Source organism: Phocoena sinus, chromosome 18 (genome assembly GCF_008692025.1).
Source record: "Phocoena sinus isolate mPhoSin1 chromosome 18, mPhoSin1.pri, whole genome shotgun sequence".
Lineage (NCBI taxonomy): Eukaryota > Metazoa > Chordata > Mammalia > Artiodactyla > Phocoenidae > Phocoena > Phocoena sinus.
Window position 1 is genome coordinate 61371717 of NC_045780.1, and position 14189 is coordinate 61385905.

General features: G+C 39.2%; 1 long non-coding RNA gene across 1 annotated transcript; it reads right to left on the reverse strand.

Moving 5' to 3' along the window:
- Positions 1 to 1466: 1466 nt before the first annotated feature.
- LOC116743296 lies at positions 1467 to 3791 on the reverse strand. Its single transcript, XR_004346730.1, has 3 exons — positions 3704 to 3791; positions 3398 to 3478; positions 1467 to 2009 (listed from the first exon to the last, which is right to left on the reverse strand). It is a non-coding gene; the product is annotated as an uncharacterized LOC116743296 (long non-coding RNA).
- Between the last annotated feature and the right edge of the window lie 10398 nt (positions 3792 to 14189).

The window sequence follows — 14189 nt, forward strand, 5'->3', positions numbered from 1 at the left end:
TTTTCTTTTGGGGTGAATTTATATGATTCCATTATTTTCTCATGCAGAATTGGGCAGCTACTTAAATTCAAGTACAGAGTTCCTCTTTCAAGTTTGTTAACACATTCACTAGTGTTTGGATGATATCTCAACCTACTTCATTTTTTTTTACTTTTCTCTCATGCAGTATTTCTTTCTTTTTTTTTTTAACATCTTTATTGGGGTATAATTGCTTTACAATGGTGTGTTAGCGTCTGCTTTATAACAAAGTGAATCAGTTATACATATACATATGTTCCCATATCTCTTCCCTCTTGCATCTCCCTGCCTCCCACCCTCCCTATCCCACCCCTCCAGGTCAAGCTACTTCTGATGAATTACTCTGTCCTCAGAGAATTAACTTGGAGCATAGAGAGATAACTTACTTCCCCATACAATGCATTTTACACAGTAGATGACCAACAAATATTTGCAGGATGCATTAATGAATGGATGGATGATTAATGATACGTAGCACTTTAATTAGAAGAGAGGCTCAGATCATCCCACTATTTCAGGACCATACCTTGGACATGCTGTAACGTTCTCTGCCCTTCCTAACAACTTACGCAGTTGTGCTAGGCAATGCTGGAAATGCTTGTGATACCACACATTCACATGTAGGTGGGTGATTCTCACTTTACTGTTAATTTGAGTTTTGTAGCTTTTTGGTGTTTTTATTTTTCACTGTGTAGAATCCACATGACCTATGGAAGACAATAGCTAAGAGGTATCACCGGAGCCAAATTAAGCCTTGGCTGATGTATTTCAGAAGATGATGTTATCTCGGATTTCTTGTGAGAGGTGGGGAAAGACAATGATTTTTCTTTGTTCACCTTTCTTGACCTATGTTTACAGCTGTGAGTTTTAACAAATTGGTGGCCTATATACTCACATGCAGAGATCACATGGTGAAACAACTTTTACAAAATCAGAGACTTCTTATATTTCCAGCATTTCATTTTTCTCCAATTTCCGTGTATCAGTTCAAACAGGAAAGAGATGGCTAACTCAAAGGATTAAGAGAATACTGACAGAGCTATGGGAAAGGTTAAAATGGGGCTGTCCTACAAAATAAAACATGCACTGAACATACAACTCAGCAATTGTACTTTTGGGCATTTATCTCAGAGAAATAAAAACTTATGTTCATAGAAGCTGTATTCCTAGAGCGCGAAGAAAGGCAGAGAAAGGCCTGGGGGCCAGAGAGCAGGGGGCAAATAGAGAAAACTGCATGTCTCTGCTATAAGCAAATATTTTCTTCTAGTATTTCCCAGAGCGAGATTTTTCTTTTAAAAGTCGTATTTATTTTTCTGAAATTTCATTACATGTTTTTCAGTTGTCTATGTATGCTTCTGCCTAGCCGGCCGTATGATCGGTATCATTCTACAGGTTGTGAACGTGTGTTTATAATTTTTGTACAGTAAACAAACACCTTGTAAACTGGATACATTTCATTTCTTAAATTTTAATTAAGGGTATTTTTTAAGCTCTCACAATAAGTAAGTCTTGCCGGAGAAACAATTAAAGGTGGGAAAAGGGGGGAGAGGGTTTCCCTGACCTCTAAGTTATTCATAACCCTATGCAGAAGATAGAAATATTTACCAAAACCCACCAGTACATGGAACAAACTGAAAGGGAGGGGAGGCTGTGTCTTTAATCAGGTGTAAAATTCCAAATTGAAATATTGACGTCCTTACGCGTAGAGCTTTAAATTACCGCGGCAGTCGTGCGAGCGTTTGTGGTGGGGGGTGAAGTGAGAGCTGTGATACTTCTGCATTTCATCCCAGGAACGTAGTTAGCGGAGACTTGAGATGCCTTTGCATTTCTGAGGCAGATCAGGCTTCCTTCCACTCTTCATAATTTTCCTGCAGAAACTCGAGATGGTTTTTTCTGCAGTCACCTTGTCCCTCTTCCCGTCTCATGTTGCAACTATCTGGACTTCATCAATCTTTCCGCCTTAATCCCTGACCAAATCTTCTCCTCTTTTCCTGCCACATCACAACATTTGAAGAGAAACAAACTTACGATTTGATCTTAGTTTTTTAACAAGATAGAAAAAATTATGCATATCATCTATTAATTTTGAAATGTAGGCCACGTAGGACATTACTGTGACATGAAGGCATGTTTTTTATTGAAATTCCAATTTTTTGAATAGAAGGAAAGATTTGACTGGGATTTCCTGAATGAAATAAATATCCTCTAACCAGCTTTGCAGTATTTTCATCTGAGGAAATGTAAAAGGATCCGCATCTCCTCTAAAGTATTTATTTAGATTTTTTTTTCTTTAAAGCTGTGTTTTCTTGCATTTGATTGTCACCAGCAAATATAAGAAGTGATGAGTTTTCCTAACGGCTGGAATGAAACAAGATCTCTCATTAAGTAGCAAAGAATCCAACAGCCTTTGTTCTTTGTGTTCACTTTCCTTACACAATGACTTCTAATTTGCCCAACTGTTACCTTCAAAGTAAAAGGAAGAATCTGATTTATAATCAACACAATTTGCTCAGTTTTACAAAAATTGTTTGGTTTAAATAATTTGTACAGAATGAAGATGTCAAAAACACTTCAGATTTTACTTATCTTCTAAAACAGATTTGCTTTGAAATCCAATCTAACTAGTATATACATTTTGAGTCTATTAGTCTTTAATAAAAGATAGTGGATATTTTTATCAGACTGCCTCTGCAGAATAACACCACTACTCTGCATTTAAAAAAAAGCATCTTTATCTTGAAAAAGTTGGAATATCTTTCATCTCATTGTATCCTAATTCAGGGGCAGTAGAATCCATCTTGCAGATGAAGGATTGAGACAGAGACAAATGATTTGTTGTCCAAAGTGACATCTGCATAAGGGCTGGCCCTGCGTGAACTTAAGACCCTCACATCCAGCGTCACTTGCTCTGCTCGCAGTAGCCAACAGTGCAGGAGCAACGGGGACTGATGTAAAAGCTCCTATCTCCCTCTGCAATTCCAGCAGCAGTGGTCACTACCCTTCTGAAGATGGCTGCTGCAGGCACACTTTAAAAGTAGAAACTCAGGAAGTAAGAGAAAGCGTTTGGGTTTGTTTTCTGGGGCAGGAGAACTCCTCTTAGCAGGATGCTAAACTGGTCACTCCTGGAAGTCACACTTTTCATCCCCAAAATGACAGCTTTCTAAAGGAAATAAATAACCCCTCCCATCCTGCATATTGCCAGGGAACTCCGTGGAAAAAGACGTGCGACCCAGGGCAGTGTGCTGCAGAGGCTGCATGCGCTGGGGCTGGGGGTGTAAAGGAGAGAAGGGCCAGGAAAGACAGAAAGGCAGATGGTAGGTGATGAGCAGCCAGGGCTGGATAAGAAAAGAGAGGAGTTGAAAGAAAATGGGGAACTTACCGAGATTGGCTACAAAGGCTAGAAAAGCCTCGAAGTGCTGCCCCTTGAAGATGGATTCACTGTATCAGGAGCCTATAAACCCTGTAAAACCAAAAGAAAGAACGGTCAGGAAGGGTAGGGCTGAGGCAAGACCTGTGGTTACTAACTCACGAGTGACGAAGAATAGGAAGATTTAAGTCCACTACTAAACAGCATTTCTATAAACACTTCAACCAAAATGCTTAATCAATTCTTCGGTCAATATCCATGGTACTCAATTGTTCCCTTTTTGTGACAAATCCCAGAGAAGTAACCTCAATCTGTTACCCTTTGCGAAACTGCTGATTCTGGGTGGCCTCAGAAACAAAGCTGCAGCACACGCATTTTGAGGAAGGAAAGTAAAAATGTAACCTCAGGTCCAGTGTTTTGGGAACTGAACGACTTTGGTTGCCAGCTCCAGGCTCCTTTATCTCTTCCGTCTCAAATTAGGAAGAAAAACCTGTTCTCCCTGACTGCATTCCTTTTCAAAAATTTTCCTTTCTCATACCCAGATGGTGCCCTTTGAACTTAAAAGCTAAAGAACTTTGTTCCCCACTGTAAATCGTCCCCAAGGCCACGTTGCTTTTCCATTTAGCTGCCAAGCTGGGGAGAATTGGCAGTTATACTGGACAATTAGGACTTTGAAATATTATCCCAGCACATATGTAACAGGTTAGCACAGCGCCTGGACACGAAAGGGAGTGCCTTCCTTCCCTCTGGGCACTAACCTAGGCGGGTCTAGTTGCATTTCTACCACCGAGATAGGGGAAAGCTGGTGTCCTAAGAGGGGACAGATACAGAAGAAAAGAAAAATATGAAAGAATGTTGCTGGACTCTTATTTTAAAATTCAGTTTTAGATTGATAAGTCATTGAGCAAAGCCTGAAAAAAAAATCAAAGGGAGAAAAAGACAACAGGAAATGAAAATATTAATGCTGAAACCCCTAAAAGCAATCACCTTTAACTCTAGCTGTAAAACAGTCCACACTCTAAAACTCAAGTCCAAAGTATTACAGACACTGACCAAAGACCTATCACTGAACTGTCTCTATTAATAATTAGGGATGACTTTAAGTTTTTCCCTAGCACTTTATTTAGTACAATCCAATCTAGGTGTATCTCCTAGAAAAAATAAGCAATAGCAGGACTGTTATTTATATAATCTGTGAAAATAAGCATTATCCCACTCTTCTAGTCCCTGAATAAAACCAGACATATGGTGGGTATTAAAAAGCAAATGTAGTCTATCACAACTTTGTAAATTTTTGTTTGATTCTTCATGGAACCTCTCACTTAAAGGGAATTTTCCTGCTTCAGTCTTCCTTTAAGAGATGAATTCTCTAAAACACTACCCACCGCTTTCAAAATCCTTAAATCCAGAGAAAAGTGGCTCTTAAAAGTATTCAGATTAACCTGGAAATAATACGGAAGTTTAGCCTGCTAAGAAGTATGTGGGCCTTTCTAGCTATTCCTCATGATTTCCTGACCAGAAGAGAAAATAACTTCTAGCTTCACCTTGAGCTAATAAGTCAAGAGAAATTTGAGCCAATGTTTAAAGAGGACATACATAATCCAGACTGTTATACCGAAAAGAGAATTGTATTGGATTTGGTTGAGTTTTCAGAGTTTGATGGAAAGACTAGATCAGGGATCAGAAAGATGTGGGTATTAGTCTTAGATATGCAAACTTGAGCAGTACCTCTCTGATTCTCACTTTCCTCATCTACAAAATAGGATAAGAGAATCCATTGGGCCAATCTTTATTTTATGTGAGAATTTCATAACTATAACCAGATATACATTATCATTCACAGTTAGAGGGTATTCATTCAACAGACTCATTTTGAGAGTTCCACCTTCCAAAAGGATTTTATTCCATTTAAATGTTTATTATCATTGGGTGTAGCCAAAACCTCTGGTGTCTCTGGAAATAATAAGAAGGGTTAAATCTCAGGTATCACAAAGCTTGCTTTATTCCTCTGACCTCTAAACCCTTAATTCTGGAAGTCCTGCCTATCCTCTCCATGCAGACAGCTTGATCTCACTTGGGGTAGGGAAAGAGATGCTTCTAAATTTAGTCTAAGTGGATTTAACATATGGCATCATACCTTCCCGGGTCAAGAGGTCCCTGTGTTTCTGGAAAACTGGAAGACAGATTTTGCTGGGTGGTAGAAATTGGAGAAGGAAGACCATTCAACTATTTGGAGAAAAACAGTGACTTGAGGATGTGGGGTTGCTTTAAACTAAATTTCTAAAAGAAGGCTATGCCCTAATGCTAAAAAGCCTTCTTGATTTAGGCCTTTGCAATATTTCCCTGATGGCATTTAAGACATATTAAATTATTTGGCATTTGGTCCATGTGTGAAATGGACTCAGCTCTAAGTGAGTTACTCAGCCTTGGACTTGGTAAATTATCTTTATTGGATTTGAGGATAAAAATAAATAGAAGCACAAGGAGGGTTAGAATTGAGGTTTTCTTTTCCAAAGCCAAAGGCTCAGAGTCAATAAAAAGTCAAAAGATAAAGGCATAAGAAAAAACAACAGCAACAGTGAGATTAAGACTTTTAAATTGGAAACAAGTTTTTTTTTGGAAACAATTTTTAATAAAACTGTGATTCAAACCTTATAAGTTTCTTATTAAAAAAGACCTGGCTTTAATTTCAGGTGAGCATGGGTGGCTTCAGATCAGCAATGACAGTAATGTGTATTTCGGCGAACTTCAAATACTCATGAGGGAAAAACAGGTATGACCCGCCATATTTCCTTATGGCTTAAGTAAGGCATCAGGATTCATGCTCTTATGTCTGTCTGGGATATCCACGATTACTAACATTCTTATAAATGTTTTTTTCCCTCGTTGCACCAAAGGCATAAAAGGACTCCAAGAAAAGAGCAGCTTTCGAGACAGAGCTGAAATGGTGTAAAATCCAAAATGAAGGTGTATATTTGGTTCTGTACAATAAAACGATGGCAGTAAGTGTCATTGTAAACTATGTGAACACTGCCATCTAATGCATTGCTAAAACTCAGCAAGTGCTTTGGAAAGTTTTGCTGGGAAGCAAGAGAAACAGAAAATACCCACCTAATTAAGATCACTACCGTCAGGATTTTACTTTACATTAAATGGAATACAGTATTTACATAAATCATGGCTCTTGTGCCTTACTTTTCAGCACACCAGCAGTACTTGTTTTCTGAATACCTCTATCTTTTCTCATCTTCCAAGAATAGATTTTTTTTTTATCTTACCAGTGCTGTGTAGCAAATAGTATTTAAATTAAGACCTTTTCTATCTGAGGGCTGCCTTGTAGCTTGGAGAAAACAGGTCATCAAAACATATCAATTGAAAAAATCCAAAGACCTAGAGAAGATCCACCAGTGTGTCTTTATTCAATGTGGGATGTGATTAAAACGTCAGATGTTGTGTTAGAAGCTATCAATCCTGTATCCACCATGGCCATTTTCATTGCTTCAAGACTATTTAGAAAAAAATTTTTTGAAACTCTGTTCACCATGGTTGAGCTAAAAGAAGCATATCACACACATGTACACACACCTACACAACACAAACACACGCATACACACACACACACACACACAATAAAACTATCATAACTTCCCCTAATCTTTACATAAGGAATATTTGGGGAAAAAATACTTAAAAGATATATCAACCACTTCTAATATTAGCACTTTGCAAAAGGGCTCTACTAAAACTTCAAATGAGTCTGGCACAATCATCTATATAAACTCTATAAGCAAGTAAGTTGAAATAATCCTGTATTCTTTGGTTTCACTGCCAGGAAATAGCTGAAGGTCATCTTGCTGCAACAATTCCCACCCTGAAGAAACTGCAAATCACATTGACCAAGAAAGGATGAGTAGTGGGGCAAAGGAGAGAGGGTGCAGTAAATCTGCTAAGTTTGGGGAAAGTGTGCTGCTGTAAACTTCAGCTGAGGTGAGTCCTTCATGGTAGCGAAAGATATGTGAGGGGCAAGACAGTTGTTTATACAGACAATGGTAGAATGTTTAGAAAATGATTGCATTTGCGCTTCATTAATTCACTCAGTTTGCTGAGCTGAGACCAAAGAGTGATGGAGAGATCAATGAGATGATGTCTCCACGTTTTAAACTTTCCACCCCAGTAGGAGAAAGAAGATATCTTCATAAATACATAATATATGTATATATTATATGTATATATTTTTACATAAATATATGTGACATAATATGGCTCACAAATACATAGTATATTTGAAAAGAGTTTAGTAATTAGCAGAGTAGATGCCCAATAATTATATTTTTGAACGTGTGGATAACTATTTGGATAAATGAATAAATGGATTTATGAATTAGTGTCCTAAGAGAGGTTATGGGAGTTCACAGAAAAGACAAATGATTTCTGTTAATTTTGGTAAGCTGGGGAGTGGAGACAAGTTATGGGAGTTTAAGAAAGAATATAAAATATAGTTGGGATTTGTGCAGCACATTGAATGCTTGTTAATATAAACCCAGGTAGTGACAATAGTAAGTAAGGCCATTGGAGGCAGAAAGAATAATAAAGGCTTGGAGACAGGAATTTATTCTGAATGAATGCATTTCTGTTTGCCTGATGATCTAAAGATGAGGGGGAAATTCCTACCTCCCACCATACACAAAAATTGGCTCAAAAGAGATCAATGATCTAAATATAAGACTTAAAACCCCGAGAAGCAAACATGGAGGCAAATCATGACACTAGATTTGACAATGAATTCTTAGCTATGAAACCAAAAGTACAAACACCAAAATTAAAAATAAATTGGACTTCAGCAGAAATTTAAAACTTCTGTGCATCAAAGGACATTATCAAGAAAGTGAAAGGGCAACCAACAGAATGGAAGAAAATACTGGTAATTCGTTTATCTGACAAGCATCTGGTAAATAGGATACACAAAGAACTCTTGAAACCCAAAAACAAACAAAAGGATAAAAAACACAGTTAATGAAGGGCAAAGGACTTAAATTAAATAAACATCTGTCCAAAGCACATGAAGAGATGCTCGACATCGTTAACCATTAAAGAAAAGTAAATTGAAGCTGCAATGAGGTACTGCTTCACACCCGTTAACATGGCTATAATTTCTTTAAAACTACAAGTGTTGTCAAGGATGTGGAGAAACTGGCACCCTTACATGTTGCTGGTGGAAATGTTAAATGGTTCCTTCACTGTGGAAAATAGTTTGGCAGTTCCTCAAAAAGTTAAACATAAAATTTCCTTATGACCCAGAAATTCCACTCCTAGGTATCTATCCAAAAGATATGAAAGCAGGTACTCAAACAACTATATATACATGCATGTTCATAGCAGCACTCTTCACACTATCTAAATACAACCCAGAGGTCCATCCATGGGTGAAGAGATGAACAAATGTGGCATATCCATACTATGGAATACTATTTGGCCATGAAAAGGAAGGAAGTACTCATACATGCTAATAGTGATGAAACTCAAAAACATTATGCTGGGCTTCCCTGGTGGCGCAGTGGTTGAGAATCTGCCTGCCAATGTAGGGGACACAGGTTCGAGCCCTGGTCTGGGAGGATCCCACATGCCGCGGAGCAACTAGCCCCGTGAGCCACAATTACTGAGCCTGCGCGTCTGGAGCCTGTGCTCTGCAACGAGAGGCCGCGATAGTGAGAGGTCGGCACACCGCGATGAAGAGTGGCCCCCGCTTGTCGCAACTAGAGAAAGCCCTCGCACAGAAATGAAGAGCCAACGCAGCCATAAATAAATAAAATTTAAAAATAAAAAAGGCAAAATTCCTTTAAAAAAAAACAAACAAAAATATTATGCTAAGTGCAAGAAGCTAGACACAAAAAGGTCACATATTACATAATTCCAAATATCTGAAATATCCAGAAAAGTCAAATCCATTTTCTGACAGGAAGCAGACTGATGGTTTCCAAGGGCTGGGGGGAGGGGAGAATGAGGAGTTCCTGCTCAATGGCTGTGCCGTTTCCTTTCAAAACGATGAAACTGTTTTGGGAGTACAGAGAGAGAGATGGTGGTTGTACCACACTGTGAATGTACCAGATGCCACCGGACTGTTCACTCTCAAATACCTAATTTTATTCTGTATGAATTTCACCTAAATTTAAAAAAATTATTAAGGAAATAGGAGAGCAGGATACAGAATAAAAAGATAAGTTGAATAATTGTTATTTGCTGCCAATCAAATGCACACACAGGGAAGAATCACTCTTTGTAAGTTCTCGGTTAGAAGAGCGACGTGATCATCTCCATGCTAGGGGACGTTTGAAGTAGCTGCAGTGTGTGGTAGAGATTGGACAAAGTGACAGGAAGCAAAACTACCTGCTCGTAATTTTAAAAGTAGTTCTGCTGCAGGAAAGAAAGTGGGGCGCAAGAAGATGACCATGTCCCAGATCTCAGGTGAGTCCCTGAGACGGCTGCCAAGTATGGGCTCTTGGCTTCTCGCAGGAAAGAATTCAAGAGTGAGCCACAGTAAAGTGAAAGAAGGTTTAATCAGGGAGATACACACTCCACAGACAGAGTGTGGGCCATCTCAGAAGGTGGGAGGCCCCAAAATATGGGGTGGTTATTTTTATAGGCTGGGTAATTTCATAGGCTAATGAGTGGGGGGATTATTCCAACTACTTTGGGGAAGGGGCGAGGATTTCCAGGAGTTGGGCCACCACCCACTTTTTGACCTTTTATGGTTGGCCTGGGAACTCTCATGGCACCTGTGGGTATGTCATTTCCATTCTAATGTATTATGAGTGTATAATGAGGGTCAAGGTCTCCTGGAAGACGAATCTTCCACTGTCTTGGACCTAGTTGGTTCTAACCAGTTTATGCTGTTCATTTCCATGGAGTTTAATGACATTTTTTAAAATTGGAAAGTTGTTTCTTGGTCGTAAAGAGATTAACAAGACCTGCTGTATTAAGAAATTAAAAATAGAACTACCATACAATCCAGAAATTTTACTGCTGTGTATTTATCTGAAGGAAATAAAAACACTAATGTGAAAAGATATATGCACCCCCATGTTCACTGAGGTATTATTTACAGTAACCAAGATATGGAAACTACCTAAGTGTCCATATATGAGTGAATAGATAAAGGGGTGGTACATACATACAAGGGAATATTACTCAGCCATGAAAAGAATGAAATCTTGACATTTGCAACAACACAGATGGACCTTGAGGGAATTATAAGTGAAATAAGCCAGAGAAATACAAATACTGTATGCTTTCACTTACATATGGAATCTAAAGAAGAAAAGAAACAAACAAAACAAAAGCATAGATACAGAGAACAGAATGGTGGTTGCCAGGGGTTTGAGGAATGGGCAAAACAGGTGAAAGGGATCAAGAGGTACAAACTTCCAGTTACAAAATAAATATCATAAGGATGTTATATAGGGCATGGTGACTATAGTCAATCTTTTTTTTTTTTGCAGTACGCGGGCCTCTCACTGTTGTGGCCTCTCCCATTGTGGAGCACAGGCTCCGGACGCGCAGGCTCAGCGGCCATGGCTCACGGGCCCAGCCGCTCCGCGGCATGTGGGATCTTCCCGGACGGGGGCACGAACCCGTGTCCCCTGCAGCGGCAGGTGGACTCTCAACCACTGCGCCACCAGGGAAGCCCTATAGTCAATCGTTTTGTACAGCAGACTTGAAAGTTGCCAAGAGAGAAATCCTAAAGGTTAACTTAGTACAGTGACAGATGGTAACTAGACTTATTGTGTTGATCATTTCACAATGTATACAAATTTCAAATCATTATGTTATACACCTGAAACCAATATAATGCTATATGTCAATTATACATGGGTAAAAAATTTTTTAAGAATTTGTGACTACAGTCATATAAATCATACATTTGGCATTATAAACATGAATATAAAGTAGCCTCTCCACCCATCATCTATAAGGAAATAATTCCCATTACACAAACATTCCCACTAAGAAATTTACATTCTAAATATGCTTAATTACATTTCTGTTAGATGTTCAAATATTCTTTTATATTTTCTGATTCTGACTAAGGCTCTTGGAGAAAAATACCTTGAACCTGCTCATCTCATTTAGATGGTGCTAAACAGAGTTAATGCCACTTGGTTGCACACTTAAGAGCTATATTTACTGAGGAGTGATAGACCTGCCACACTGCAGCATTGCAAAACACAGGGGGAAAACAGGAGAAGCTCCAGTTCTTTCTGCTTTTGTTCATCAAGCCGATCCTGCTTTTGCTATACCTGTTTTAATGTCTCCTTTTCTGCTTTCCTATTTGGTCAATTTCTTTCCCCAGAACGTTGGCTGTGTAGTAACAGTTACAACCTGAGTACTTCCAGGCCACCTTTATCCTCTTTCAGGATTCTCCTTCCTCTGGTCAATTTGGGGAAAGAGAAACTGGTTCATGTCAATTACTAAGTCACTTCCCCTCTGCACTATTTCATTATCCCATCTGAGGCCTCTACTCTCTTGGTTGGCAATCACCCCTACCCATTCACACCTCAGAAGGTCATTAAATCAAGGGGACATGTAGCATTCTTTATTGGAGGTTTGGAACAAAAATTCAATATTAGACATTCCCTCAACTATCTCCTGCGCTACAGAACATTTACCCTTGTGTGGTGGTGACCTCCTCCCATATTGCAAGTCCTGATCTGTCCCTCTCACTTCTCCTAGGAAGCTCCCACCATTCAATTTCTCTTCATTTTGCAGTCAATTTACCAATCTTCTATTCTGCTGTCTCCTTTCAAATCATATAGGCATTGGCTCCCAAGGTCAGACCTTTAAATATTTTCTTAAACAAAGTCTCCAGAGAGAAACTATGCCACTTCCTTAGAGGCAAGAACAGCTATGTTATTTGCAGTTTTAACCAGCCTATTTTTCCCTCCGTGTTACTTTATTTTACTCAAAAACAGCTCATGTTGTCCTTTATGCCAGGGTCATAATAACCAAAGAGTCCCTGAATACCCTCGAGTTTTAGAAGTGCTGTTACAAGAGAAAGAATTTCTAATGATCTAACTTGAGGTCACAGAAGATACAGCAGCGATGAAAAAATTAAAATACTCATTTTCTGTTTCAATACAAACCAGTTCAGAGATTAAAAAAAAAAAAAAAGGCAGCACTTCTCTTCTTCTATTTCCAAGTTGAAGCAGTGCAGAAACTTTCAGCTGACAATGACTACGTCATTAACTACACTAAATAAATGAAATAAGCGAACTCCTTGTAAAAGTACAAGGCGATCATGGTTATGATTAGGGTAAGCCAAGGTGCAGAATACCCAGAGAGAGAGCTGACGGAAGTATTAAAGACTCCATATGTGGCCCACCTGGCTGGGAAAGAAATCTGGAGAAACAGTCAAATGAATAAATCAGGAAAGTAGATCAAAAGAAAGTTGGAAAGTGAGATAAATGTAAGTGAATTAGAAGAGAAGGAAAAAACTTTTCTATAATATGACCAAGATTTTGAGGGAGCTAAAGTGTAAGATAACAACAATTAAGGGAAATATATGTGTGTGTGTATATATATATATATATATATATATATATATATATATATATATCGAGTCTGTATATTTCCTGTATATAATCTGTCTGCTTATAAGTTGTTCTAAAGTGTAGCAGTCAGCATCAGTAGGGGTCCTTCGTGGCAAGCAACAGAAATCAATTCAAATTTAAGCAGGAAAACAAAATACTGAAGGGTATCTAGTATCTCAAAGGCTTGCCTGAGGGAGGTGGAAGGCAGCTGGAGAATGAGTCTCACAAATGGACAGCACCCAAGGGAGAGGAGGTGGGCTCCGCGCTCCCACAGAACAGCCCAATTAGGGTGCTTTCTTATTAACAGTGCTCCCAGTGGGCACTCAAGCTAAGCCTCCTCGGATGCTTCCAAGACCGCTGTGGGAAATGTCTCACTGGGCACTTCTCCCCTGAAGATCTGAAAGTTCAAAGCCCCAGGCATGAACCTCTCCTTGCTGACTGGGCCTGTAGCACATGATCACTTCTAGGACGTGGGAGAGAGTGAACTGCCATGTCTCTCACCACGGCTCACAGACTGTAGGGGACTTCCTCAAAAACAGAAATCTCTTCCCTACCCTCCCACCAAACCAGACACATCGAATGCCCTCCATAAATACTGAATGTTTGACAGTGCTAGCAGTTTAACTTAGTTGAATTAATAAATGGAAATAGTTAGAATTCAGTTTTCCTGACTGATCTGTTCCTCACAAAAAAAGGAATGAGTAGGAAGCTGGAGTCCCCAGGCTGGGGATGGGGACAGTCACGTGTGGGGTGAAGGGCCAAGGCTCCGAAGTCTAGGGTTTACATCTCAGTTATAATATTTATTGTCTTTGAACTTGGGTAATTTTGTTACAGCTTCATATGTGTGATAGTTAAAATGGAAATGAAAAGGCTATTCATCTCTTCGAATTATTCTGAGGATGACATTTTAAAAAAGCATCCCACTTGCATACGGTTTGCTTAGAACAGGGGCAAGTGCTCGTAAAGCATCAGCCACGCTAACCACTCACACGGTGGGGCTCCATCGCCCTCTCACGGGACTCCCAACACACACAGCTACTCTGAACAAATTCTTGATTTTTTGATTCCTCTTCCTCCCAGAGCTGAGGAGAACCCTGACGTAAGCCATCTGCTTCCAGTGATCTTGACGGATTTCCTGAGTTGTTCTAGTCATCTCCCTTTATTTTGAGTCTCAATCTCCTGAGGCTGCTACCTTGTGAATAAAAGCATTCTTCAGTTCC